Genomic DNA, 7,027 nt, shown 5'->3' with positions numbered 1-7,027 from the left:
AAGCGTATATGTTTACAAAGTGCATGATATCATTATTTAAATCATATTTCAAAATGAAATATCACTTCCAGTCTAGGTGACAATGACTTTGCACCTAGAAGATACCATAGGTTCCATCGTAACACTCCTCAGTAAGAGTTACCCACAGCACCTCATTAGATGCAGAAAAGGTTATTTGATCAAATTCTGCACAAATACAAGATTAAAAATCCTTGCAAGCCAGAAAATAAAATTTTTAACCTGATAAATGATATCGACCAAAAATTCACTACAAACATTTTACCTAATGATGAACTATTACAAGCAACCCCTCTAAAATCAAAAGTAAGAAAAAGATGGCAATTATCACTACTTCTATTTACCAATTCTGTCTGAAGGGCAACATTGAAAAATAAAGGAAAAAGGTACAAGAAATGAAGAGCAAGGAAAAATATCAATTTTCACAGATGATATAATTGCCTAAAAATTCATTGAAAATTATTAGAATAAGAACATCGAGCCCAATTGTTGGTTATAAGATCAATAGACAAAAATTTATTTCCCTTTGATATAATAGCAACAAACAGGAAAATTAATCTTGAAAACATAGCATTTCCAATAGCAAAGAAATATAAAAAAACTAATAAATCCAAGAAAATACGTTTATCACCTCTAAAAAGTAAATCTATAATCTCAATGTATTTCAATAAATAGGTCTGCACGGGGGTGGGGAATGGGTAAATTGACAAACTATATCTGAAGTCTGAGTCAGGGGCAGGAGAAGCTTTCACTTTAAACAAGTCTGCTTGAGACTGGATATATTCATTACCAAACTGAGACTGCCTGGGAAGGAAATGTGACTAGAGAACTTCTTATGATGAGAATGATCAGAAAATTCTCTGGGCCTGCCCAGACTTCATCCTGGGGAATGAAAAGAACCAGCCCCACAGAGCTGCCCTAAGAGGTAGAACCAAAGACAAATACACAGGTTTCTTTCTGTTGTCCCAACTTCTCATCCCACCCCAAAACTTCTGTGTATTTGATATAACAGTTACATACTCAAACAAATTAAAAACCTTCAGGACAACTTTGGAGATAAAATTTACCAAAAAAGGAAATTAACAGTTAAGAGACTAAAATCATCAGCCAATTGAGAACCCTGGTCATGCCTGTGATAATCCACTACACTTCCCCACAGGCAGTCCTGGGCCCCATAAATGACAAGCTATCTTTAGTTCTTAAGCCTCTTGTCCAGCCAGATTTGACTAAATGCTATGGACTAAGGGGAAATAACCTGATGAAAAGGCCACTGAGGAGGGAAAGAATTAAGTTTAGCACCATATTCAATAAAGGTCCATTTAAATTTGAGAGGAAACGAGTCAAAACGCAATAAAATAACAAATCGGTGTCTTAAAGGGTAATCCTATAAGTCAGGGGTCCCCAACCCCCAGGCCGTGGACCGATACTGGTCCATGGCCTGTTAGGAACCGGGCTGCACAGCAGCAGGTGATCCCAGCGAGCTAGCAAAACTTCATCTGTATTTGCAGCTGCTCCCCAGCACTAGCATCACCACCTCAGCTTCACCTCAGATCATTAGGCATTAGATTCTCATAGGCGCACTGGTGCCTGGTGCCAAAAATGTTGGGGACCACTGCTATAAGTGATGGCATTTCAGCAGCTGCTGGCTACTATCCAAGCCCAAATGCTCAGTCCAGGAAGAAGAAACAATTAATGAACCAGCCTAACCTACTGAAAGACTGCAACCAGCACCTTAACAGCAGCTGCTGCTCAGGAACCCGACGAAAAGCTATCTTTAAAAGACAGCAAGGCAATTATATTAGCAGAGTACATCCAAAGGTTAACCACGTCTCAGGCATAACAATGATGGAAAGAATTTTGAGAAGTACATGTTACGTTTCCAGGATTTTAATTAACAAATTCAGCTCAACCACAAAAAATTAAACACTTCTTCTGCATGAACCTGAAAATCACTTATTTTTAGCCACTCATCAAAGTTTTCTTTGTATCTTCTGTCCTCATTCTGATATGAACACTGTATACCATGAATTTAGGTGTTGGACCTGGGGCATTAGAGGTCTTCTTGGGGATCAAAAGTCGCAGCAGACACCCTTGATGGTACTCTGTGTCTACCAACCTATCCCACTGCTAGAATGAAGAGAAGTTCTAAAGTACTGGGTCATCGTGAAATGCGAGGAAGAATTAAGATAGAGTGATAGCCTTGTTTATATCTTTAAATTCAACATCTACAATGACAGTGATTTGTCTTCCTTTTCTCCCTAGATATTCTCACCTATTCCCAAATCTATTGCTCCAGGAAGATTCTCTCTCAGGTACCAGCCCCATATTTCTCCCATTAGATAGTATTTCGATCATGTCTAAAACTAAATTCACTACCCTCCGTCCCACTCCCTAATGCCCCTCCTTCTACCCCCTCCCCTAACAACTATTCTTCCTCCTCCTCTCTTCTGTGTCGAGTGCACCTTCATCCAACAGTTGCCCCAACTAGGAACCTCAAAGTCACCCTCAACATCTCCCTCTCATCAGCTCCACATTTGGTTTCACCAATGCTCCCTCCTAGAACTCTCTTCTGGTTTTTATTATCTCTCACCTAGACTTCTGTAACAGCTTTATCACAGCATGACAGGTATAACAACTTTGACTTACTGTCCAATTGAGTTTCCTTTATCTTATAGCTGGTCTTTCTCCCTCCCTGTATCCTGACTGTTACTATAGCCCAAAGTGGGAGGTTAATGGTCCCTCCTGAAGGAAGACAGGATGACCGAAAGAAGTCCCAGTGAGCTGGAAACACAAGAAGTGTACAGAGAAGTGGCCAATGTAGATAGAGAAAACAGAAGGAGGCAAAGAACCATATGGTACAGCTTCTCCCCACTCAGGGCAAAGGGTGAAGAGTTACAAGGGTTTATGGCAAAGCCAAAAGCCAAGGATCTTCAGTATCACTTTCCCTTTGGGGATCTAGAGAATGTCACCCCACAGAATGTCCACTTGCTCCACCCCAAACCTCATGACAACATGGGGTGATGACCCCATGGGTGATGACCATATCATATAAATCAGTAAAATTGGTGTTACAGCAGTTAGGTAAAGAAAGGGCCTAAGTTTTGAGTTCAGCTATCCAGAGCCTCTCTAGCATCTAAGTGGTGTGGACATTCTCGAGTGTACCGCAGAGGATTTGGGAGAAAGGACACCATCAGACCTCATGGGGTAGGGGCTATGAAGCCCAGCAAGGGCTAAGGTGGGACCACATAAGCAATAGAAAACCAGGCCCTGACCTGAAAGATAGTGCAGGCCACAAGTTACAGCAGCCACACGCTTCAGCAGCAGATGCCAACGGACGCCTGAGGCATAGCCAGAACAGCACCAGACCACGGCTGGCACTAGCAAAGACAGCTCACCAGATGCCAACGGACGCCTGAGGCATAGCCAGAACAACACCAGACCACAGCTGGCACTAGCAAAGACAGCTGACCTCTGCATGCATGTGCACACACACTCACATGCACGCGCGCGCACACACACACACTCACACGCACGCACACGCACACACACGCACAAATCCTGAGGACATGTGAGCCCTGCTTCCTGAAGCACCATTTTAGTAAAATACAGAGGGAAGAATGAATTACCAAGAGACCTTTTACATTATCGAAGCAGACTGCGTTTACTACTCTCAGCTAAATGCAGTTTTCTTCGCTCCACTTACTAAGTGGAGAGAGGGGGTCTTAAGGAAAAGGCAAGTCAAACTTAGAAAAATAGTTTCTTTGCACATCTAAGTGTAGTGAGGATAAATCTGTGATCCTACCCTCCAGTCTTACCCAACTCCCTCCAATCCAGACTAGGTGACCAGAGTTCTTTCTAAAAGATAAATCTGAGCTTTCGCTTCTGCTTACACACTCTCACTGGTATTTTCAAACTCTAAGAGCAAATTTTATACAGGCTGAAAACACCCTTCACAAACTAGCCTAATTTTCCATTTTTAATCTTGTTTCTTTCTGTTTCCTTGAATGCGAGCCGCACTCCAAGCACACTGACCCCTCACTCCCCGCAAGAAGACAAGCTCTTTCCTCAACCTCATGTTACCAACAGTACTGTCTGTGGAGTCGTCAGACCTGGGCGTGAGTCCTAACTCCTCCAAGTGGTAACTCAAGTTACATTTCTGATACCAAGTTTCCTCACGGGCAAAATGAAGACAGGGCAAAATGAAGACAATGATACAAACCTTATGGGATTGAACTGGCTGACAGACAGTGCCCAGCATCGCATCCTGTAGGCACTTAGCGAAAGTTAATTCCACTCTCAGTGTATCTCTTTGTCTTGACATTCCTTCTTCATCCCCAGTCCATTCTCCACCTATAAATTTTTACCAAACTTGCATGACTATGTCCCTCCAAGAATATCCTTCCCTGGCAAAAAGGAGTCGCTCTCTCTTCTGGATTTCAATAACCCCACGCACACTCTTCTCACATTGCCTTAGAGTTGTCCATGCATGCTGCATGTGTCTCTCTTCCCTGCCAGCCTTGTCCTTTGACATACTTGATTCTAACACTGTGCAAGGTTCACACAAAGCCCTCAATAATGTTTGGTGAATAAATCCTCACGAGCAAAGAAATGTGAGTTGTGATTAACCTAATAAATTTGCTTTGAATAGCCACACGATGATCGGTTTCATGACTATATAATCACATTCAGGTAGGCACCCAGAAGAGGGTTAAACAAAGACCACTTAAGCTACCAAATATATATTCTTAGGTTAAGATGAAAAACCAGAACATTATGATGACCTCACAAATCCCTAGAAAAACCACAACAGATACTGTAGGTTGGCAGATTCACCAAAGATTCTTATCTTTCACCTACAATGACCACGAAATGCAAGAAAGACAACACAATAAACAGATCTAGGATTGTAAATGTTTAGGGTCTTATTGTATCTATTGCGGCTTTATGTGAATTTTCATTTTTCAGTTTTCTGGTTTTTATTATAATGGGTTGGCTGCTGTTTATGCTATGTGCTTTTGCGAGAGAACAAATGTAACCCAATATGAGAACACAAGCTCACTTAAAACTCTGTCCTTAAATTTCTGCAAGTTAGAAACAAATTTACAGCTAACAATGGTAATTGCTAGTGGATGGTATTACAGGACCACTTCCACTTTCTCCATTTCTATCTTGTTTAAATCATTACAGTAAACACATATTACTATATAGCCAACAAAAATATGTTCACTCTATTTTTAAGTTGTTTGAATCATTCATAATAAACACATATAGCTATATAATCAACAATGAATATATTTATGCATTTTCAAACATACGTCCAGGTCTTTATAACACTACTTATATATGATGTTGTAAATGATGTTGGTCAAATAAGTGATGTTCGAGGGGAGATTAAAAACCACCATGGGTTTTCTTTAAAGTATATATCAGGAAAAAAATGCTTTTTAAAATTACTGTGCCATACATATTATTATTTGGATTCTATGGCAGGGTTTTAAATTATTACATATGTTCTTAAATTTTTTCAGTTTTAGATTAAGAGAACTAAAACCAATCCTTTCTGCAGCCATTGAGGCAGAAAATCATCTTCGAGTGCTCTTCCAGCACAGCCTCTGGGGGAGGGGTGGGTGATACCCAGGAACTCACCGAGGTCTTCTCTTCTCGGGTGGACAGATTTCTGACCTCACGTATCAGACTCTAGCTAGCTAAAGAAACAGATGCCTTCTATACTGTTCTTGGCTCGGTGACTTACATACATAAGGCTAGTGATCACGATAATACAGCAGCCTGGGGTGGCAGTGCCTCTGTGACCACAGCAGGGCTCTAAAGACAGTGGAGCTCTCCATCCCCACCTGGGCCTTGGGGTGTGGCCTTCCTAGGCCCCAGGAATGTGAACAAACTTCAATGGCCCAGAGCATATTTCTCCGCCAACATAGGTTACCATGACCATCCATCTCAATTAAAAGGAAGACTTTTATGTGGAGATGGATAAAAACCGTGGACAGTAATTCTCTAGTCCAGGTGCATTTCCAAAGTAATATTAAGTATGTAGTCATGTTATTCTTCCTATGAATCATTAGCTCCTCTTTCTCTTTCTTTTCCTTTGTTCTCCTTTCTGTAACTGGTTGTAAAATGGAAAAGAAATACATTTTAAACATTCAATATGCTGATGAAACTGTTTTTTGTGCCCTTATATTAATTTTGACTCTGAGGAGTTCAGTGTCGCCCAAAACTGAAGACTGAGCTATCTTTAATATTCATGGGAATGTCAATTAATGTTTTGTTGGGACATGGCTGGCCCTCAGTAAGAGAAAAGTATCCCACCCCTGAGCCCTCAAGGCATAGACAGATCATTTTAAATCTGATTCGCTGCCACTGTCCTGGCAGGGTATAAGCGAGATGAGAGAAGACAGACTGAAAATAACAGTAAGGTGGGCATTTAAAAAGGGAGGAAGTACTTTGTTTCTTAATACCATTCCCTCCTCTTCTCTTCCTAACATTCTTACTCTTTTATACTTCCTATCATTGAAATGTTGCTTGCAAGAGACTTCTCCAACCACTGCATCTGGCCACCATTGTGCCAGCTGGTGGAACACTAACTGAAGAAGAAAAGTCTCAAGCATTATATCCTTGACCCAGCTCCCTTGGTCTTTAGAAGAGAAAACATTCCACAATCCTGCTACAGTGACTGTTTTTATATACTGAGATCATTTCTTTACCACATCCTTCTCTCATGAGTACTTTTAGCTCCAAAGAAGAGTCTATGTAAATTAAAGGAGACATTTTACAACTACCCCATCTTTTCATATTATGGTTACATGTGGAAGCTTATTTTTTTGTTGTTAAAACATATGTCAAATCATCCAACAATCTCCTTCAGGCCTAAGGGAACAAAGATCTAAGATGCTGAAGGCTTTTCCCCTCCTCTATTGCTTCACTTCTTTTTCAATTCCAAGATTCAGAGGTCTTGCCATGAGCATATTTGCTCCAGTACCAGCCGATTTCATAG

General features: G+C 40.9%; 1 protein-coding gene across 1 annotated transcript in view; it reads right to left on the bottom strand.

The window, feature by feature from the left end:
- The window catches only part of RASGRF2 (Ras protein specific guanine nucleotide releasing factor 2), a 209,875-nt gene that overhangs the window by 136,215 nt on the left and 66,633 nt on the right, over nucleotides 1–7,027 (bottom strand). The window lies entirely within an intron of this gene.

Source organism: Pteropus alecto, unplaced genomic scaffold (assembly GCF_000325575.1).
Source record: "Pteropus alecto unplaced genomic scaffold, ASM32557v1 scaffold20, whole genome shotgun sequence".
Classification (NCBI taxonomy): Eukaryota; Metazoa; Chordata; class Mammalia; order Chiroptera; family Pteropodidae; genus Pteropus; species Pteropus alecto.
The sequence above is the reverse complement of the archived record's forward strand: the minus strand, read 5'-3'. Positions and strand labels throughout refer to the sequence as shown.